Source organism: Saccostrea echinata, unplaced genomic scaffold, assembly GCF_033153115.1.
Source record: "Saccostrea echinata isolate AGI-Se365-2 ecotype Australia unplaced genomic scaffold, CSIRO_AGI_Sech_v1 ptg000014l, whole genome shotgun sequence".
Lineage (NCBI taxonomy): Eukaryota > Metazoa > Mollusca > Bivalvia > Ostreida > Ostreidae > Saccostrea > Saccostrea echinata.
Window position 1 is genome coordinate 3,843,936 of NW_026889763.1, and position 24,916 is coordinate 3,868,851.

The 24,916-nt window shown below is 30.4% G+C and overlaps 1 long non-coding RNA gene across 1 annotated transcript in view; it reads right to left on the minus strand.

Moving 5' to 3' along the window:
* Positions 1-1,692: 1,692 nt before the first annotated feature.
* LOC133186640 (uncharacterized) overlaps positions 1,693-24,916 on the minus strand; it is a 66,332-nt gene continuing 43,108 nt past the window's right edge. Inside the window, exons 2-3 of the long non-coding RNA XR_009721081.1 lie at positions 4,867-4,938; positions 1,693-1,754 (exon numbers count right to left, since the gene is read on the minus strand). This is a non-coding gene — a long non-coding RNA (uncharacterized LOC133186640). The remainder of the gene's footprint in view (positions 1,755-4,866; positions 4,939-24,916) is intronic.

The following is a 24,916-nucleotide window of genomic DNA, read 5'->3' on the forward strand; positions in this document are numbered from 1 at the left end:
GACAGCCAAACACGTTTTTTATTTGTAAAATAACAATATACATGCACGCATATACAATGTAACACACTCTCTAAAAATGTATTGTTTGGGTTCATTTACCGAGTATTTCCCTTAATTTTGAAACCTGCAATTATTTGCTGTATGGATCAATGAATCATATTATACATACGTGCAGATGTCAAAATAAAGACCACTTATTGTTTAACGTGGACTTTGTAAGTTAAATCATAACATTTTCTTACTTTGGGAGGCTATTTATCCGTGACCACTCTTCCACCTTCACATCACCTTCGACATTGTGCATGCTGTTTGCTAGCACGTGTCAAGGAATTAATTAAATTTATATTTCAATAATTTTGTCTGTACAAGAGATTACACTAAGACAAAAACAAGACATAAGCTATATTGTGGGATTAATATTCAAAAGTCTTGCCTTTCCAAATGATCAACACGCGGCCATACATAGTGAATGACGTCATTTGAACAAAATTGCAATTGTTACAAAAAAATCCGATAAATCTATGCAACATCAAAGACAATATTCATTAATAATGGCTAAACATGCTCTAAATTTGGAGGCATTGCAAGTAACAAATGCGATACTTCTTTTAAATGTTTCATGTACCACACAATAAATAATGTGACTTTGTCCTATTCAGTGAATTAACCAACCAATGTGATGGGCTGCAACATCTAAAAGGAGGAAATAACGTTGCAGATTTCGATTTATATAATGATGTTCTAGTTCAAAGACTCGGGTATGCGGAACCCAGATTATACCGGGAAGTACATACGCAATAAAAACAAAAGCCTGTCCCTGAGACAAATTTGCATATTCTTATACGTTGCTTGAATATGCGCTAGTGTCTAAAAATTAGTTTTACTAACCATAGTTTTTCACCTTAAGCTTTAACCTTTTGACCCTCAGATAAATTGACTTTTTTTTTAAATGTAATCTACTGTCTCTGTAGCATGTTTAAGGCTGGAAGGTAGATAAGTACTCCACATACCACGACCTCAATACTGATACAGACACATGTACAGTAGCTTTCACTTTAATATTTGAACATCAAATAAAAAAGAATTTTTTTCTGGTCAAATCCATCTCTTTAACAGGTAAAAAAAAAATTCCTATACCTTTATATTAAATATGTCTTTAATTGACTTCAATATAATTTGCATATTTTGCTGGTCATTTACCACCTCTGTGTAAGTCTAAAAAGGTCAGTCTTTATCGAATCTTAATTTGGAAAGTGTCAAAGAAATTGAAACATTATTGATTGTGAAATATAAAACCATTTGGTAAAAAAGGGACAAATCGGCTTCAAAGAATGAAAGCAGAAATAATTTAATATACGACTTAAGATCAGAGACTAAAAGGTGAATTCTACACCTTGAATAACAGATTAAAAGTGATTGGTAAGGCTTCTTTTATAACGAGAAGCAGAATAGCATTAACATGTAACAGAAAGTCATTTAGTACGGATGATAACTAAGGTTTGTCAGTTGTTTTAACTTTTCATACCCACACATTAAAGATCAATTTAGAATTCATTAAACTTTTGATTTTTTTTTTTTTAAATATGATATTGAATAAGGACTGACATCCTAACAAATCATCGATAAACGCATTGTTCTCAATATTTTGTATTTATTGATTTTTGTTTTCTTTATTTACTTACAATGTCTGTAACTTTGACAAACCATGGAAGATATTATTCCCCAGTTCAGTGATCTCATTCCCCCAAAGTCTCCTGAAAAATGTTCCATGAAATTTATCTCGGTAATTTATTTAATTTATCCTATTTATTTTTATATGAACTAATCTGAAAATTAAGGATGAAAAACTTAATTATACATTAGTCATATAAGACTTGGACACATGTATTACTGAAATGTGGGAACTGCTCTGATTCCCAGTGATTGAGAATTTTATCTTCAGGCTGAACAAAATGTCTTTTCAAGCCTTTTTTATTTTAAATAGAAAATAACTCTCCTAGAACATTGAATACTATAGACCATGATAAAGGTATAATATAAGCTGTATATGAATGAAAATATTTATCATATTAGGGCTTGTGATCACGATTAAAATGTAGTTGCAATAGACTTTAATATTTTGAGAAATGTTTTAGGTTCAATATCAAATGCAAAATTATATTTCATGCATCAAATTCATAAACCAAATTCAAGAGTATACAATTACAAAATATGACTTTGAGAGACCGAAATGCAAAACTAGCAAGTTTCTTTGAAATGCAAAACTAGCAAGTTTCTTTGAAATCCACACATTTCTTATGACTTACAGAGGAGCAGAAAAAGGGACACCAAGAGAAAAGCCTCTGAAATATGCACCCTACGCTAACAAAATTTCTTCAAATTTCAACTGCTTTCAGGTAATAAAAACTCAAAATTACTTTGTATATTCTACGTGTAATACACATTGTATACTGAATATCTATGCACACAAATTTACGGGATTCTTTCTCTCTGTACAGTACTTTGCCCGTTATATATAAAATATTGTACAAAATGATGCTGATACCACATTCTTTATATTTTGATACTGCACCTATCTGACAAAGCAGGTAACAGTAGAGTCTTTGTAAGACTCATTATTTCAATTGCATTTAAGAGGAACTTGGATTTAATTCTACAAATGATAATATTTTTATACTCATAGTTCCCTTTCTAAGAAGGAAATTCCTCAAAATCATACGGTTTTTAAAATAATTCTATATTTTTTAATGTCATTTTTATGTCATACATATTTTTGTTGTTCAATAAAATATTCAATGTTCGAATATATGAGAGCAAAGGGCTGTATATCAAGGCCATAATATTTAAAGGTAATGCATCATTACTTTTATAAAAGATTTATAATAGACAAGAATCGGCTTACGTCACAAATTAAAAAAACATATTCAATATTCATAAGATTTCAGCAGATGTTACCCTTTCTGGAAAGATTTCTTTTCAAGTCTTGTTTTATGAGCATTTTTCAATCAATCCCACACATTTAAGTAATAAATGCAAACACAGCAATCAACTAAAGAAGAAAGCACATTTATCTCTTGGGGTTTTGAAGATGCTTGAAACAATGCAGGACCTAATCAATCCTGCTTTAAATATGACTTATCAAAATTGTCAAAAAGAAAATCATCTTGCTCCGCATTTTCATTAGTCCAGTATGACCAGGCCTAAAAGCTAACGAAGGAAATGTGAAACTTTTTCCTCGGTCATGTTTAAAAGAGGACATGGAATGAAAAAATGCATTACATGTAATTAAAACTGAAAAAAAAAAAACTATTTATTAACAAAATGAACTTATCATTATATGGTCACACATCAAACAATTAGCTTATTATTTTCTGGTTAATAACTTTATTCAGGAATAGGCGCTATGCAATGTACATGAACATTGAGGATGAGTATTATATACATATAAAACTTAATTAAATAGACATGTTTTAAGAGATAAATTTAAAATGAATTAACTAATAAATCCTACTTTGCATATAAATCAAATAAATATATTATATTGTATATATGCCTAAACCCAATGGGGTCCTTTTACATGTATCAAAATTACTGGCTTATGACATATATAATATAATTAATATAAACAATACATAATATATATACTTACTATAAACAAAATGGCTTAAAATTTCAATCATACTAAATATACAAAAGCATCTAAAACACAAGTTCTGAATTGTATAAGAAGTAAGAACAGTTTAGTTATAAATCTAATAGTATAAAAAGTCTTCTTTGGACATTTTCATAAGTTTTTCCATAAAATGTCTTTTGACCTCTTTATTGAATTTTGATTTATTGGTAATTGTTTTAATCTGATCAGGTAGATAATTCCAATCTTTAATTCCATTGTAAAAAAAAGATCACTTTCCATTTTTTTTAAACCTTGGCACAAAAAAATTAAATTACTTGACCTTGTACAATTTGTAGAAACATTTCGCTTAAAATTGCTGTACATATAATTCGGACCTTTATTATGAAATATATTGTAGACATGGTTGAGGCGTAATTGACAAACTCTAGTTCTAATATTCAAAAAACCCAGTTTTTCAAATTCATTAACACTGACTCTTGATTCATGCGAAACATCAAGAATAAATCCAATAATCTTGTTCTGTGCAACCTGAAGTTTTTTTTTTAATTTTACAGATAGTCCTTCATACCAACAAGTGATATCATACTGGATGTGACATTGAGTTAAAGAAGTACACAAAGAGTTTCTTGATTGCATTGACAAACATGATTTTTGCCGATATAAAAATTTAAGTCGTTGGTTTGTTTTGCTAATAATGTTTCTACAATTTTCTCATCAGATAGTAAGTTGTTTAAAAAAAAAACTCCTAATTATTTAACACAATTTTTACATTCAATTTTGATTCCATCACATACTACTGAAAAGGTGTTCATATCATATGACTTCAATTTTCTAGGAGGTCTAAATAAAATACTCTCTGTCTTTCCTAAATGTACAGAAAGTTTATTATCAACTAACCAGTGCTTACATTCCTCTAACATCTCAGATAGTTTTTTTACTAATGACTGTTGGATTGGTGTGTGAAAAAAGAATAGCTGTTTCATCTGCATATAAAAGAACTTTGCAGAATCAGTTCGGGTAGTATTCAGTATAATGCATGATTCAAGCAGGTAAAACTACAATTATTGCCATAAATAATCATCACTGACTTTGGGTTCTCAAATATGCGTAGATTTATAACGAGCGGGAAGTTCGTAAATTGTCTTTTCTTTCGTATTTCCTGACACCTAATGCATAGCTTATATTTTTTTAATCTGATGCATAGATGGTTCGTGCAGCTACAAAATACTTACAGTGTCTGTATATTGTGCAAACCGTTAAAGGTATTGTTTTGAATTGTAGTTATCTTGTTGGAACTCAGACGTCTTAAATAAGTTTTTTTTTAAATATTTAATCGAGTATCTTTGCTTTAAGTTTTTTGCCATTAAAATCAAAAGAAATAAATAGAATCTCCAGACATTTTTACAAGTATGAAATTAAGTGTTAGTTTACATATGAATAATCATGTTATTTTAATTTCTCAGATGTTCTTATCTTGATGATATGGAGAGATCTAAAATAAGTTTTCCAAGAATTAAATTACATATTTGTCTACATTTTCATCAAAATCAAACATAGGTGCAAACTCTGAATATTTGCTAATCTTAGATTTCAGATTTATATATTATAATATACATGCATTATTATGTTATTGTAGAAAAGACCAAAAAAATGCAGCATATTTCAGGAAAAAGGTCGGTACAGTCGTGAATAGATAACCAACAGATTATTTACTGTACATGTATAACAAAATGCAGCCTTCGGAAAATAAGCCAAATACTGTCTTTATTTTAATACCTATTTAAATTAATGTCCAAGCTGCTATACATCCATATCCTCTTATGCTTTTATAGATGGTTAGCAATGAAAATAATCTTTTATCCATAGATGGTTAGCAATGATAATCATATTGTATCCTTAATTGAAAATCAGTCTGTTTGTTTTAAATGCATAATATTACTGATTAAAATTTAATATGATGGATTTTAAGAGAGGAAGGTTAGGAGTCGCCATATCTGAATTTTTATGGTCCTACGTCAACTCAAATAAGTTTTTTTTTTTCGTCATTTAGATCTATGATACTTAAACAGGTAAATAATGACGTCACGTTACTTTCACACCAACGTCAAACGTCAAACATTTCAGGGTGAACATGATCATGACTTCATTGTAATGTTGCTATGGTAATTGATGTATGTTATTCAATATTTCCAGAATCATTTTTGACTCATTGCCTCTTTTAATAGTTGCAATAAGTATTATCCATCATTGGTGTGCAGAATTATGATTGTTTGTTTTACATTTCACTATGCTGGGATGCCATGCTGGAAGACCCGAGAAGCAAGCGACTTCCGTTCAATATCATTTTTTTTTTCAAATCCAGAATATTTATTTCTTATGTAAGAATTGTTTGAGAAACCTGTAGGATTCATTCAAAAATTATTTCATTTCAAGCATGGTTCTCTATCGGTCAAAATGTCAATTTTCTTGTTTGAATCCAGTATAAAACGATATCTTACCAAATGTTAAAGTTAAAAAAATATTTTTAAAAATTCCTCGGGAACAACAATAAACTAGATGTTACTGAGTAATGAAAATTTATTTGTTTATTCGTCTTTTTCTAAATATAAAGACAGAAAATTTATGAAATGTAATTAATTATAGTATACACTGTACAACAATTATTTAAGGACACTAAGTTGATACACTGCATGTTAAGCAATATTAAATAAAAACTTTTCAAACAAAAATGCAGAAGGACTCCTGCCTGCATGTGGTAAGAAAACTAGTATTGTTTTAATTGAAACGATATACTTTTTTTTTCAGCCCCATGCAGCAATAAACTTTTTAGAGTAATTACTTTTTAATTAAGCAGGTTGACAAAACATAATCAAAAGGATGAGTTATATCTCACATGCATTAACAAATGGATTACAAGTGGTTGGGTTGCGTGTGTGTGTGGGGGGGGGGGGGGTAGGGGGGGTTTCAAAGCAGAAACTTGCAATACTTGTAGTTAACATGAGTTAAAAAACATATATTTTTCTAATTTCCTAACTTTTAGGTGTACAGGGGGACATTCACCACCACCGACCCCACAACCTCCAAATACGTCATCTGGTTAGGTTTGAAATAATATTGGATATCATTTCTCAGTTTGTTTTTGCACCTTTAACTGTCTTCTTACGTATATGAGCAAGGCCAACTTCAAAACAAACAGCGATCATGAGCTCCACATGTATGGAACTGGGAACTTAACTACTATCAATTCTTGTTAATCATGAGAAAAATGGTGCCTTAGAATAACAATTTCATTTTATTCTATAAAACTAAATGGTTTTTGAAGTACATGTATACTCTGGCTATTAATAGATACCGGGCATTAAGATAATTGGAAATATTATATATAGTCAGTTACTGTTCGTAACATTCCCTGACTGGCTGATTTTTTAAATGACAGATTTTTATGAGGTGGTACATGTACACATTTGGGTACATATAAAATTTTATTACGTGATGGTGTGTTTAGAATCCCCTCCCCTTCCCCTTGTCGTGGTTTCTTTATCGTATGAAATTCTAATGTTATTGTATATGAAGTTATTTTACAGTGTATTAATTCCATTCTGATCCCGTGCCAGAGACTTGGATATGCTTAGGCTTGTAAAGCTTTACAAATATACTGTACAGTAGTTAGGTCCTGGTAATATAACATGACCCCCTCCCTTTCCCGCAGTCTTCTGCGCTGCCGCAAAAATAAAATCTTTCAAGCAGGTTCATCTTTTGTGCAGTGAATGTTCAGCATTCAATTTAATTTGTTGATTGCATGTATGAATAAAACTTGAACTTTACATGAATTATTTTATCAATAAATTCAAATAATAAAATTAGTTCCTTTATTGAATTTAACGGCAAGTTAAACAATATTATACCAAACCGATAACTGAGATTATAATTCCAATAACAAAGCGAGTTTTAGAATGATAATAGAACAGTCATGACATACAATGCTGTGATACTATGAATGACAAGGATTTCAAGTTGATGACTTAAGTGATCAAAATTTGCAGATGAAGCTAAAACCTTTGAGCTCTATTTAAAAAAGAAAAGGCACAAAACGAGTACCAAAAAGTTATATTTTCGAGTTCCTGAAAATAAATCGACATAGTTTAAAAATCAAAAGAGTTTTTTTTTTTTTTTCATGATACGGAATTGTTTTGTTTTGAAAATTCATCTTTTCATTAAAGTTTCACATTTCTATATGTTAATAAATTGAATTAAATGTAACATCTCTCTCTCGCTCTCTCTCTGTAAAACACATATATCAGTTTAGCATAAACTTATTCTTTCTTTTTATTTAAATTAGAACAATTGTAAATCACGCAGCACAGTTAAGGCTGCAGTAAGGAGGCGGGGCCTAATTTATACGGGAAATGCTTACTATGACATCACACAAAAATATAAGTTCTTCAAATTACCACAAAATGAAATGATTTGCTATTTTAAACTTATGAATAGCTTTAAACTACATCAATACTAACTAGTGCATGCATTATTGTCGTTGGTTAAATCCCACACGGCAATATATAAACAATTCACTGATCGCAATGCACTTGTCAATGTGACGTCATAACGAAAAATTTGACGCAGTTTGTATGCAGTGAGAGGCGGATCAAGTTATATTTATACAATGAAAAATGTATTTTGTAATTAAATAAAATATGTATTGTAGATATATAAGAGGCCATTAACTTGGATGCGAAGTCTGTTTTATGATTTTATTTATATACTTCCCGTACATTCCCTAGACAAGCGATATTGTCGTATATTTGTATGCAGATTCATTGAAGGGTAATAGAAGGGTCGTAATAAATCGATATATTGCCAGGGCATACCCTCAATGAATTATGAAAAGCTTTTACACATAAACTCAAGAAGTATGAAGATATTTGAAAAGTGCTGCTAACCTGTTGAAATCTTGCAAATGAATTAATTATATCTAAATTTAATGTACTTGACCAGCAAAATATTCAACATATGGTCTAACAAATGTAATTTTAGCAATTAGATAGTAGAATCTATATAGGTTCGCATTATTTTTCACAAACTACAAAGAGTGTTGAAAATAATTATATGTTAAACTTAGATTTTTAACTTGGTTATGCCCTTGCAATATTAGAATTTATAGATGACCTCAATACTTCAGGTATATTTGCTAAAATCACGTGACTGCCACATCACGTGACAAGTCTTAATAAGAAATCTAACCGTCCTCAACATTAAGTTTTCAACCACATTGCATTGTCCTAAAAAGAAATGCCAATCCCTGTGAAGAATGTATTTTCTATCTAAAAAAATCGCCGATATTTCCATTTGGCACCTTAACTGTGCTGCGCATTCAATAGTTTTTTGTTTTTTTTTTGTTTTTTTTCAAGTACTTAAAATTTAATATAAATCGGAAATGGCTTTGTGCAACAACAAAAATAATACCAAACATTTTTTTAAGTTTCATTTAATATTACTTAAATTCATGATCATTATTTATTGGGAAAAAGAATTAAATTAAAATTCAAGTTATTTTAAAATATCATGTCAAAATAAATAGATAACAAGAGATAAAATATTTTTTGTTTCAATTGAAAAGTCTGGTTCAATGTGCATTAAAGGCCTAGTTCTCATTCTATCATCTTTTTCTCTTTCACTTTAACAGGAGCTTGTTCCCAAAGCGTTCAAAAATACTTTTTAGAAAATCATAATTATAATACTAACAATTAAAACGTGTTCGTTAATAAATAAGATATTTTAATACAACGGAAGCAAATAAGATATTTTAATACAACGGAAGCAAATTCCTTTGAGCATGGCGAGTTGAAATGTGTACCTCTCTAGTACCTCTAATGTCAGAGATAGTTAAAAACCTCTCCTGTTTTTATTTATAGTTCTAAAATAGTATCGCATCTGTCATTTGTACGTATTTTTGCTAGATTTGTGAAAACTTTCAATAATACTTTTCATTTCTGTCGGAAGAAGTGTGCTAAGTTTCAATTTTTTGCATTAAAGCATTTACCACCAAAAATTCATGCAAGACGCGCCAATGATCCAATGTTTACATGATCGATTTCAGTGTTGAGAATGTGGAGCGGGTATTATACAGGAAGACGATTTACTCTGCAATATTTTGATAATATACCCGTGTCTAACATGCAGTCTCAAACTTTTCTATATATCAAAATCGCAATCGTTCATCCATATTCAATTAGTCAGAAAATCACCTTGTCTGAAGCTTCTATACATACATGTAGGAAATGAATAGGCCTACTAGGCCTAGATCAGAGACGCGTATATAGCTACATGTAGCAAAGAAACGGTTCTCAAATAAAATTCTCGATATTTCAATTAAAATCAGTGGACTAGAAGATCTAGACGTAAATTGATTAAATAAATGAAAATAAGTTATTATTACAATGTTTAGAAAAACGAAAAAAAATCTAGATGTGTCAGAATATAAAACATGTGGATAAAAAAAAATCTGCGTCAACCTACACCGTCTGTAACGTCAGCTTTTTATGACGGTATTTCTCTAGTTTCTAGAAAAATTGCCATAAGGCCCTTTTCGCATGGGCGCAATTGTATTTTTTTTTTATTCAACCAAACAGATTTACATATATCATCATGAATAGAGAAACTTTTTCAATCAAAAATATTTGATTATATACCACCAACTCATTTATCAATTTAGGACATAATTCTTGGTTTCTTTGTTAGTTCGTACACTTTATACACAGTTAACATAATAAGTAAAATAAGATATAGTGCGAATACAATGTACGTCGATTTTATTATCACTGCACAGAAAGTTAAATCCCTTTTTCCATCAGATGAATACAGATAAAGATAATCGAAATTAAAAAATCTATAAACAATGCAAATCTATGAAAAGGGCATATAACACACGGACCCCTGAAAATTTAAGAAGTGGGATGAGGTGCCTCATCAGAATATTCATGGAGTAATCAGGGGAGTAATCATCCGATCACACTTGCCGTGAGCCCTATGTATTGATCAGGTAGACAGAACATTCCGCATCAAATTCAAAATATAAACAAAGGCCTAACTTAATTGGTAAGAAACACGTCGGCCAAAATATGACCCAATGATAGGGTATATTCTTAGGTCATTATAACGACCATAGAATTTACGAAATGCTGACTTTAAACGAGGTTGGCAAAATCCCTGAAATATCAACTAATCTGTCAGTAGCCATCCTTGGTTTAAAAATTGATCGTACTAGGAGCATCCTGTTGAGTATCGGATAAGCTGGAAGTTGCAAACACCATATGTAGGTAGCAGCGGGATATTACTACATAAATAAGGAAAGTTGACGATGGTAAAGATGAAGTCATCTCGTTTGTCATACAATTTAGTTGTTAGTTGACCTATATAACCATATACAACGGGTAACGCGGAGGCGTCGCTAAAAATTATGGGGCAAGCGTTTTCAGCGTATGGGGGAGTATATTTTCACCGCTTCGGAGTCAGGAGGGATGTAGGTTACTTCTTTTTTTCGGTATTTGGAAGATGTATTCACAAACGAAAATATCCCACGGAAGACAGCAATAGTTAAGCTTTATCTTGGTCAATGGTCTGGCTACCATATACGTCTAGTATTCTCAGACACTTCGAAACTATTTGACAGATTTCATATTCACGGCGATCGAGTGGTCAAAACATGCATGATTTGCAAAATCTATGACATGCATAAATCTTCTGACGGTTAAAACAGCGAAAAGTCTACACAATTTCTCAATTGTTTATATTATTGCAACACAATATGATTTATTCTATGGTAAAAACTTTTACAGGTGTAAAACTTTTTTCAGATAAATAAAGAGACTTTCAAGATTTGTAATTGATTTTATCTTACAAGTTTGTGTTTAAAGAAGGCCCAAAACAACAGTATTAAGGAAATTTGAGATAATTATTTTTCATCGGAATTCAATTCTCAAGTATCAAACACAATTTCTACTATAAAGCCCAATCCCGACTTGTTACTCATAAAAATAACCACAGACCCCATCGCCAATGGAATAAAGCCTTTCTTCAGATATGTACATGTAGCTAAATGAACAAGTATGAAACACCTCATCTATAATGTCTTGTGCATTATTTAATGTTGTTAATAAAATATTATTGTTCAAATATTTAAGTTCAAAGGGTTGTATATCAAGGAGATAATTATATTTCATAATACGTTATTTACAAATGACCGATGATAGACAAGAATCTACGTGAATAACAAAATTAAACAAACACACACACACAAAAAAACCGACTTAAACAAACAAAATACTTATTGGATTTCAGGGGATGTTACTCTTAAAAACAGATTTCTGCAGAGATTCTATTTCATGTATTCTTTCATGAGCATTCTTCAATCAGTCTCAAACATTATGGTAAAAAAAACAAATAGAGGAATCCACCAAACACAAGCACGTTTAAACTCGTATGGATTTGAACATATACATGTAGCTATGTTAAATGAACAAGTATGAAACACTTCATCTATTTATCTTGTTCATTATTTATTGTTGTTGAATAGAATATTGATTGTTTGAATATTGATTGTCATTTGAAAGTCAACTGAAGAACTTAACAATTCCAATCTCAAATAAAATGTTAAGATAAAAAGAACTTGCACAAATGTCTAACTGAGCATTATAAATTGACAGCAGAGAAAATTTGGACCCCTGTTACATCAAAGTGGAATTAGGGTCATGGAGCAGTAAGCTACCCCCTTCGACCGGTCAAAAAAGAGTTGATATATTCATTATCTGATGTTTTACGCCGAGTCAGCAGTATTTCAACCATATGTCGGAAAATGTAGAAAAGTTGAAGTAGTCATATGCATCATGGAACTAAGTTGTTAGTTTGCCAGCAATGACTTTCAATAATAAAACATCCAAATATGAAACAGATATGTCAGACTCTGTGTTGTTATCTATTTCGAGTTCAGTGGGATACAGAATCAGTGTATGAATGAAAATGAATAATGTTAATTGGAACACGTAATCGATAAGCTAAATGTCAAATTAAATGCCACTGCAAAAACTTCTTTTTGATGTAGAAAGTTTGAAATATATTCTGCTTCAAAGGAACACAAAAACAGCTGTGCTGATGAAGAATGGCAAAGCGTTCTATGTCCAATTTCTCATGAAAAACCAAATACTCAATACAAGCGATGCCCTCTAGAATGAATTATTTTTAATCATTTAATTTTCATTAAATCATTATGATTAAATAATGTTTGCACTTCATGGTAATGCATTAATGCTGCTTTGTATATTTTATATCTCTTCAACTCAATTTTTCAGAAGTTTTAAGAGTGGGGACAACCATAAAAATAACTGACTCCAATTAAAATAAAATTAAACAACTACATACCCCCCCCCCCCCTCTTGCTCAAGAAATAAAGCGTTTCACAAAACTCAAATTTCTCAGATCGGTGGAGGTATTCTCGGAGAAAACTTATTCGGTATGATAATATGGAATGACTCGATCATACTGCAAAGAAATGGGTGAAAGAATAAAAAAAAATCCATACAGTTAACAGAAAAAAAAAACTTGTCAGAACATACCATCCCACCCATCCCCACCGACGTCATTTTAAGTCCCTGATTTTTACAAGTTCTTTAATATGAAAGGGAATAAACCTTGAACAATTTAACAAATAGAATGATCTCTTACTGCTTCATAATGGGAAGCACAGTGTGTATATATATATATATATATATATATATATATATATATATATATATATATATATATATATATATATATATATATATATATATATATATATATATATATATATATATATATATATATATATACCAGTATTGAAGTGATGAGGAATAAATGTTTTTTATCGTCCTGAAATGCAGAGAGGTTATGTGCATTAAAAGGACCATGCCCGAACTACATGTATACAGAAATTGTTTCGTTCTTTTGGTGTGTTGATAATATAAATTACATAAAATATGGAATATTTAATGTTTATGAGTAGTTTAATTCTGATAAAAAATGGCTGGTTATGAATGATGAATTTTACTATTTTATATCTATCTATCTATCTATATATATATATATATATATATATATATATATATATATATATATATATATATATATATATATATATATATATATATATATATATATATATATATATATATATATATATATATACTTATACTTACAAAAAAAACTTGAACTTGAAATATATTTAGAAAAAATATAACTTTAAATATACAATATTTACATCCATTGTAATTTTTCTTTATGAAATCCATTGGAATTCTCCAACATTTAATACCCTGTCACAAACATGAATCCTTGTCACTGCGCAGTAGAATACCCAGTAGGAATGCATTTTCAATACTCTAGGAACACCAAGATGTATATTGTTCTGACTCAAATAAATTAAAAACAATTACCCTGTTAAATTATCGTAAAAATACAGCAATTGTGCGTTTAAAAATTAATGTCATTTTTCCCCTCACAATGTTCATTGGCGTTATTTAACTTTCCACGTCACAAACAGCTCTTACGTTTATGAAGCACACTAGTTCTGAAAGGCGCTAAATTCATAATGAAGATTAACGAAATTATAACAATTATGAAGAGCTGATTAGGGAATGTAAATATAAGTATTGAATTCTTATTTTTTGGATGTCGTCGGTCCTAAAACAGCACCAGGCAGTTCCGAAAAATTGAATGCCGCGCGTTAATGAATTCAAACTATAATAAAACTACTGTATTATTTTGTTTCTTTAACGATCGACTTTATGTCAAGAAATTATTTATTTTAAAAATGTTAAATGTATACGGAGTGAAAGTTTAAGGAAGATTTTGAAGAAAACAGAATATTATGAAAAATAAACATTCAAATTAAATGCACAAAGATGTTTATAGCTGGCATATGTGGGGTCTCTCGTTCGCAGGAATCATGTAGACAGAATAAACACGCTGCTTGATATCAGGTTAAATTGTTGAATGTACACTGACTTTGTCGATATCATCATTCATCAGCAGGTTGAGATGGTTTTCTTATTTTTATATTTCTAAATAAAATCGATCACTTAAAACAAGAAATGTGGAGTTTTACCGATGACTTTACCCGTTTATGCTGTACGTGTAGACAACGTATAACACGTTCTACACTTGCAGCTACACGTTGGGATTTGACGACATGCTGTCAGAGAACACAACAATTGATGACGTCACCCGTACAAGTTCGTCGCATGACGTGTAACTAAACCTCTCTAATGACATCACATACATGTACATTTGATGTCGCAATAATTCGTTGAACTATTAATAAATGTTATAAAGTTGTACATGACAAGAAATTTATAGAAATTCTGTATATATAAATCGGAAAAATGCATTGGTACAGTACTTTCAAAATGTATTATAAAAAAGGTTATTGACTGCATATTGGGAAAATATATCCACCCTCGGTATTTACGCAAATACGGACCTTGCAAGCTCTGTCCGGTTTATTGCATATTCCTCAGGCGGGCATATTTCCCGATATACAGTCAATAAGCTATAAGTATTATTTTAAAGAGCCGTCATCATGCAATCACCATCAAACAATCTGACATTATCAACTTCCGTATTTCTCAGGCGGGCATATTTCCCGATACACAGTCAATAAGCTATAACTATTATTTTAAAGAGCCGTCATCATACAATCACCATCAAACAACCAGACATTATCAACTGGCGTATTCCTCAGGCGGGCATATTTCCCGATATACAGTCAATAAGCTATAAGTATTATTTTAAAGATCTGTCATCATATAATCACACATCAAACAATATCAGACATTATTCATTGGTTCTGGTGGTATTCGGTTGTGGGCATCCGTTGAGTCGGTAAGGCTACAGTTATTGCAATTAACACCCATTACTGACTTTGGGTACTTAAATTTTTGCAAATTATTAAAACCCGGAGCAAGAAATATTGCACAAATTGCTTTTAATATCAAACGTGCTGATATATAATACAAAGATTGTTTTTCCTGATATATAATACACAGTTTATTTTTTTTTTTTTTCGAAACAAACAGATAAAATGAAATCTGAAGATAATGAACAGTAACCATGCACAAAAGTCCAACTAACAAACTTAAACTAAAAACAGAGTAAACACGGACCTCTAAAATCAATAGATAATTGATCAAGGTGCTATGGAGGAGTTTTATACAGATACTGAATATATACTTACAGTGTCTGTAAATTTGGCAAACCATTAAAGGCATTGCTCTGAATACTGGCTATATTGTTCTCATTTAACCACCTAAAGTAGATTTTTGAACTAAATTCATACAAGTAATTTTGTTTGTTTGTTTGTTTTTTTTTTTTTTTTTTTTTTTTTTTTTTTTTTTTTTTTTTTTTTTTTTTTTAGTATCACTTGAGACAGACTGAAAGCATTTTTAGTCTAAGTTGTAACATGGAGAAAACTGCAAACATTTTTTGTGATCGCTCTTTTAAATAAAAAAAAACCTACACACACTACAAATTTGTGAACAGGAAAAAATTCCATTTCATACGAAAATAGGGATGCCCAATATGGTTTTTTGGACTAGGGATACTAACTCTTCCATTGTACTTGATCCCATCTCTTTATTTATGGACCCGTGTTAGCATTGCACAACATTTAGTTTATAAATGAAAGCAACAAAAAATAAAATAGGAAAATAAATTCTCCTCATTTAATTTTGCATCAATTTTGAAAATGAAAAGACATTCTTAAGATTTCGGAATGCCTCAAAACAAATGGCAACATGAAGGCAAGAATGGCGTTATTGTGATATTATGCAAATTACGTGTTAAGGACATTGTGTTAGATTCATAGAAAAATATAGGTTACAGATTTAAAAAAAAGCACCTACGTAGAGCATTTGTTAATATTTAGGGATTATCTCTTTAGCAACATTTAAAAGACTCAAACAGAAAAGAGTTAAATTCTGTATACATCAATAAAACACTGACTAAATCATAAATAATTTAACTTTATAGTACCAGAGATTTATAAACATCTGCATTAATAGCTTTTCAAAACTGAACTTAACGTTGTGGAATTATTTTTAGAATCATGAAACTACCAGAGAAATTAAAAAAAAAATGTTTGTAAATTTCTCATTTCACAGACCATGGACAAACAAATGCTGTATCTAAGCTAATTCTAATAAGCATGCACTGCGCAATTATTCAGTAAACGGTGAAAATAACAATTAAAAGTACGCTCATCAATGCAAATCTTGAATTTGAACTACACATTGTAACCTGTTCAACATTTCTGAGCAAGAAATGAATTTATTGCTTAAAAAATCTTTATTTTTCTTTATATTTTTAATATTTTATATGTATTTTATTTATTTATTTATTTTATTTATTTATTTCTTTTTTTATTTACTTATTTATTATTATCTATTTCTTACATATTTATTTTTGTTTTCTTTTATTTATTTATTTCTATATTTATTTTATTTTCTATTCATATATATATATTTTTCTTATTTGTTTGATCGTTTTATTTAGTCACTTATTTAGTCATTTATTTTTATTTTTTCTATTTATTTATTTTTTTCGGAAGGGGGGATCAGTGTTACTTGTACACATGAAGAAAAGGCCGGATCTTTTGAACTAAATAATGTAAATTGTATGATCTAAAACGTAATTACCTCCATAATTGCCCGATTTTGAAATCTTTAATTGATTGATTATTTGTATACTCTTTTACATCCCATTCAAGAATTTTTCGCTCATAAAGAGACATCACCATCTACCGGTTAAAGACTTCAAATCTAGACATATACTCGGCACTCAAGGCCACTTAGTATTGATGGCTCCTTATTGTGCCAACACCTGCCGTGATACGGGACCTCTGTTTTTAAGATTTCATCCGAATGACCAGTAAATTTCATTTCTAATGCCAGTCGCTTGGCGAAGGAACAGTCACTACCTATGTTAACATCTTAGGTTTGATGCAGCGAGGCGAACGAAAATCGAACCCGAGCCTCCCGATCACGAAGCGATCGGCCAATCACTAGGCTACCATGACCGATCTTTTAATGCTTGAAAAGTTCAATTTCAAGTAGCTCAACAATATTGATTTTAGGGGGAATTAAGGGATACTCGAAAAGGAAAATATTTCTGGTTCATTTTTGTTTTAAGTTGTAAGAAATACGCTGCTCTTTGGTCTGATTATGTGCCACTTCTGCCTATAGTGATTTTGTAAAAAATAGACGAATTATCTGTAAATTCCATCTATACTGTTCTTTTCACATTTGTTTAAGGTATATTTCACATGAAATTGAGCAAATTAAGATTTGCAGTTGAATGTTCCATTATTTGACATTTAAAGGTATTACAGAAGAAAAAAATGTCAGTTCTTATTTCAAAACAACTTGAAATTAGATTAGATTTTCAAGCTTATGTATTTTAAATTGTAAAATTCCATTCAGTAAACAAAATTCATTGGTAAGCGCTTTCCAATTTTTTTTCTTCAATACTTTCTTCAAATATGATATTTTTATCCGGTCAAAATAGACTCTCATCATTATATTTTTACATACTTACAGTGTCTCTAAATTTGACAAACCGTCGAAGGATTATCTGATTCTGGTTATCTGGTACTTGGTAATTGTTCCTTCAAGTTGTTGTTAGTGATTTATTTACTCAGAAATAAAATTCATTCCCTTAAATGATTATCTTATAATAAAATTAAACAATAATTATTTGTTTTTAATTAAATCAAAATTTGATTTTTTTTTCGTTTTAAAGCGGGTGATTGAGTACGACGTATAGTATCTACGTGTACCGACTCATAAAAAATAAGGCAAACACTCTGATATATGTTTAATGCGCTAGGAAAGAGCTTTTTAAGTTACAAGAACGCTTTTTGAGTTGTGCATTCAATATTTTGAATGTTTTGTTTTTATAAACATGAAAATTATACGGTTACATGTATTTGTAAGTTAATCATAAGTTAGAGATACGCAACAGGTTAATAATGCGTATGTTCAGAGATCCAAAAACAAAACAAACAAACCATAATATATACATATACATTATGAATACCTGATTAGATTTCCCGTGTAACTATCATGCATACATGCCGATTGTAAATAATGAAAACATAGTGACCGACTGACCATAATGGCTACACGATGAACAAAAAATGCAATCTACACTACGTCGCCTGAGAATTATTATGTTTATAAGTGCCAAAATGGTCAAAAATGAGTTATGGATATCGTTGGAATCGGTTTGCTGAGAGATCTATCTACCTATGAAATCCTTTTGTTTCTATGAACAAAAATAAAGAAGATATTAACAGTAATGTTTGTTCTATCTCCACTTGATGCAAATCTATAAATATTAGAGGTTTCCATCTCCATAAAGCCCAATCATAATGCTTACATTGGTCGTTTCATGATAATTTCTCATACACTGATGGGTAATTGTTTAGCGTATGAAAAATAATTTATTAGAAACCTTATTTTTAACTATCTTTAACCTTTACTTACAATGTATTTAACATATTATTCAAGACTGTACTACTACACTTAATGGTTGTCACTCTACGACGTTACATTATCAACGTATACCCACGTGCAAACAATAAGAAAAACATGCTGGCTTACAGTGAATACATTATGGATAGGTTTTTAACAAGTTACGCTGAAGTACGTTGGTATAAGTTGTCATTCACTGAATGAATAATATTTTATGTTTGCACAGAATTTTAAAGGTATGTCAATATATTAGTTATTAATGAAATGGATGTTCGATACAGGTAAGTAATGCATAAGTTCAAGCACGTTAAACTAAAATTTCTAATACATTGGCACACGTCAGGAACCTTCTTGGAAACTGTGTAGCGTATGAAGAACGTATGTCTAACTAGTTTGGAACATTCATCTAACTTCTGTGTAACGTTTACTTAACGAGCAATGTTCAACGTTTGTCCAAGACCTTAGAGCTTAAAGAGATTTAGAAAAGTGAAGAATGCTCTAAACCTGTTCATAATTTTTAGGTAGCATACTTATCAACGTTATACATGCTTCAACTTAAATCAAACACGCCAGAGCTACGTGTTGTATATATATGCTGTCACAAGCAGAAATACGTTAAGCTTACACTAGAGGAAAGTTGTTCATGCGTTAAGGATTCGTTATGTGTGTAACTTTAGCGCTACACATGCAAAATTGCAACGTATGTTCAACATTTATTTCGAGTAACATATGTTGAACATACGTTGAACATATGTTGACCATATGAATTTTCGACAGTATGTTGAACATATGTTTAAAACATATGTTGAACATATGTTTGAAATATATGTTGAACATATAGCAGACTCAAAACATATGTTGAACAAATGTTTGTGGTAACTATATGTTTAACATATGTTGAACACATTTTAAACATATGGTTGTTTCAAACATATGTTCAACATATGTTTTGAGTTTCACATAAAATTCATACTGAACATTATATAATAACCAATAGCCTTTTCACATTTGTTTTATTTAATATTAAATTAATGTTATCGTTATTTGAATTAATTTTATTTTAATTTAAGGAGATAAAAAATATGTTAATTAATTTAATGTTAATCAGTGAACCAGCAATAATTTTACATTAAGCCTTATATGAAAAACATGAGTTACTTATTATATTATATATAACACGTGGGGTAGGAGGGGGGGTGGCTAGCAAATTTTGAAATGGGGTTTCCAGGTCGGTGCCCCCAACACTCATGCATAGAATCGCACCATAGGAACTTCAAGCCCATAGCAACGGTTTTCGAAGTGGGCAACCTCCGAACTAGCAACCCCCCCCCCCCCCCCTCCTTCTGGATTCGCCAATGCAAGCTGAGTGCATGTTAAAAAATTAATTTCGATAACATTTATCAAGATCAATTTGAATACTTATTTATTAAAAAGAATGAACATTTCTTGTAGAAGTTTACATAAAAAGGGGGATGGGTTAACTACTCTGTTACCCTGCACCCCCTCCCCCACTCGACTCTCCAAATTCAGCCCCCCCCCCCGCCCCCCTCCTTTCTTCAAATCAAAATTTGTCTTTTTGAACATTGTATTCCCCAGATTAAATTTATCAGTAATTAATAAATTCGTATTTTACCACGTTCTGTTTGGATTAATTATATGAGTAAAAAAAAAATCATTCCACATTTTATTTCCGGACCGGATTTGGTTTTTATCAGATGAAAGTGTACCTACGTCATTTTTGACGTCACTGCTGCAGCAGAAGTGTTGGTGTTGGAAAGAAGTAAGTGCTCTCAGATATGTTTTTAGAATTTAGTTCATGGTTTTAAGAGAATTTCTTTAGGGTTACAGATTCATACGAACTTCTACTACTCTCGTGCATGCATAACATCTAACTGTAGTTTTATCAAATGATTAATGAAAAATGTTTGTTTTTATTATGTATTAAGCAACTAGAAGTCAGTGTTAGAGTGCCGTTTTTATTGAAAGAACCCAAATCTGTTAAGACTGACGATTCAATCCAAAGCTGATTTGACTGAAGATTGCACGATCACAATACACAGGTGAAAATAAATACATATAATAATCGCAGTAATTACAGGGTGACTATTTAAAAACAAAATATTTCTTGAGAAATTTCTTTTTGCTTCTCAAATCTACACTGCTATACTTTATGAAAAATTAATCAAACTCTTTTTTTTTTACTAAAATATTGAAGATATTGATATGGATAGAACTTGCTGGCTTTTAAACTATAAAATATCTGAAAGATGTTCAATTTCAGTCTAATCTGGCATTCAATATAATAACACGTGTAAATGTATTTAAAGTCCATCAGCTAATTTATTACTTATTTATATATAAATTGACATAGAATTTTTTCAATACTAGAGAAACTAGAGACTTGTACTCACTCTTTTTCAAAGTTTCTTTTAAGTTTTGATTGGAATTTGATTAGAAAATATTTACTGTATGAATATCTATTTTATATTTTTATAGGCTCCCCTCCCTGCTATGAATAACATGGAAGAACACCATGACCCTACGCTTGCTTCAGAATAGGTAAGTACACCCTGTACTACAAGCTTTGATATTTTCTTCCAAACAAAGTTTTGGGATATACTGAAAAAAAAAATGTCTATTTCTCTGCCTGTATTTTTGCCTGTATTTTTTTTTATATCCAAATATACATTTGTATCTGATTATCCATTTGATATTAATATGTTACACTATTTCAACATTCCAAATTTATTTGTAAACATTTAAAAAAAATAATTGTTTTTTTTTTATGATTTTATTATCAAGCATATCTTCCAACAGTGAAATTGCCTTGGACATAACATTATATTATGGTGTTATAAAACACCATATAATGTTTTATGAAATAAGTTTTAACTCACATCATAACGATTAACTGTTTAGGAGAATGGAGTATGCATTTGTTTGCACATGACAAATATCTTCAGTGTATGAACTTAAATTACATGTAGAGTTTAATTTGTATTTCAGGGAACCTGTATTAATCAACAGAACCTTAAAATTGGAGTCTCCACTGTAGTGCCACCCAGTACCTTAACATGTGACAATTTCAAATCCTATTATGAGGTTCCAAGGGGTTGTAAAATGGAAGAAAACAATGAACAGGCCAAGAAAAAAATTGTAAGTGCTCAAAGTAACTACTCTTTGTGCTAACTAATACCGGTATATATTCATTAATTATACATGTAATTGACTTCTTAATTTTTTTTTTATCATTTCAGGAGCAATGCAGTCACTGTCAGGGAAATAAAGCCAGAGTTATGTAAAAATTTGAAAAAAATAAACACAAGATTATTGCTTGAGATTGTGTTCTTTGATTTCTTATTATTAAGTGATTAAAGGACAAAATATATATTAAGGACATGAGTCCTATTTAGTTAACTTTGCAAACCAAATAAATACAAAATAATTAAATAATGAATGTAAGTAAAAAATAAAGTTAACATATGTTTAACATATAAAAAAACATATGATCATAAACATATGTTAATCATATGTTCATACAAAACATATAAGCAACATGTGTTAAACATATGATCAACATATGTTCATAAACATATGTTGCTCGTTTTTTATGGCGAACATATGTTTCAGAACATATGTTCAGCGTATGTTCAACATATGTTAAACATACGTTGCAATTTTCCCTGTGTACCCATACGTTGTTAAAGCGGCATCTTTTTGATATAGTGTGCTTCATAATATCCGCAACCGATTCAATTTCCAATTGAACCTTTATTTTCTAAATTATCTTTGATAAAAAAAAAAATACCAAAATGTTCGTTAAATATTCAATATTTTATTCTGATCTGTTTTCATGAGCGAAAACTATTTTATTCATCGAAAATGTAGGTCAAAAACAAAAGATTAGGATTTTAAAAGATTTGCCTTAAATGACGTTCATTTTAGCGTTAAACTAACATCACACGCTCGAAGAAATTTGTAATTCTGATCAAAATTCCATTGGTAGTGCAAGAGTCCGAAAAGGGGCATTTGAAAATTATGAGAAGGGTTTGATAAAATATTAACCGTTTATTGAAAGTTAAGGAGTATCATTGAAAAGATCACATTGCAATTTTCATTACGTTATACCTCAGAAAATAACGTCAGAATCCCGCGTGGTTAGTGTACTGACCATAAAAATGACGTACCAAGATACACAATTTCAGGAAGTTAAATTTTAAAATCAACTTTAGTTCATTACTTGGATTTACGCCAACGGACACAATTGCCAGATAGGATAATGTTTATACATGTATAAACTACAGTCTATCATATGGAGTTTTATGTACCCTTAAACCTAAACATACAGGTCAACCTTTGTTATCCAACCCTACAGGATATTTATATAGCGTCACACTATACAGGACCAATATAGTTAAGTACTGCATTCATCCAACCATACAGAACATGGCATAATACCATGGTTAAATGTGCCCCATCAAAGCATATATCACATGTGCCCAACAATACATGACACTAGATTTATTTTTTTTATTTTTTTTTTTTTAATTTAATCTATTTATTTATTCCCTTTTTTTTTGCTTTATCAACAAATAGAAACCATTGGGGGCACATTTATTTCCGTTCGAAGATCCAAAAACAAAACAAACAAACCATAATATATACATTATGAATACCTGATTAGATTTTCCCGTGTAACTATCATGTATACAACCCGATTGTAAATAATGAAAACAAAGTGACCGACTGAACGTAATGGCTAAATGATGAACAACAAAATGCAATCTACACTACGTCGCCTGAGAATTATTATGTTCTAAGTGCCAAAATGGTCAAAAATGAGTTATGGATATCGTTGGAATCGGTTTGCTGAGATCTATCTACCTATGAAATCCTTTTTGTTCCTATGGACAAAATTAAAGGAGATATTAACAGTAATTGTTTGCTCTATCTACACTTGATGCAAATCTATAAATATTAGAGGTTTCTATCTCCATAATGCCCAATCATAATGCTTACATTGGTCCCATGAACTTATCAATAGAAAACTTGATTGGTGAGGCGGGGGGGGGGGGGGGTTAATGTAACTGTGAAAGTAATTAAACTTATTCACATTTACTTTAAAATTTTAATAATAACATAATAAACATTTTATTTCTTGATTCAATGTGAGTGAAGTATTGGGGTGACAATCACCTGAGCATCATGAGTTTCTAAAGCTTTTACCATTATTGTACTAAAGGTCTCGCCAAAATAGTTTTGAGAGAATTAATTATAATCATTTTATGCAGCTTTCCTCCTAGAAGTCCAGGTATACTGTATAATAAATTTTAATAAATGACCAACTTAGCCCCAACCTAGGGCATGAGTTCTGGATACAGACGACATAGATATTAAGTTGTAGGTAAGGAGTTTAGAACTCATTATAATGACCAATGGCCCCATACTGTGTCCAAATGCTGGGACCATGAGGCTATGAATTTTACAGTTTTGGTTAAGGTTTAATGTGCAACATTTGTCTTGCACATGAATAAAGAAGATTATTAAATGTGTAATTCATTTTGAATTTACATATTATAAAAAAGAAGTTTGCCTGTGAATGCCAAGCATGTAATATATTTTCAATATATGACAACTATGACCACCAAAAGGCCTGAAAACATGGACCCAGGTGACATTCCACAGTTTTGGTAAAAGATTGAGTACGAATAATAATTAATTA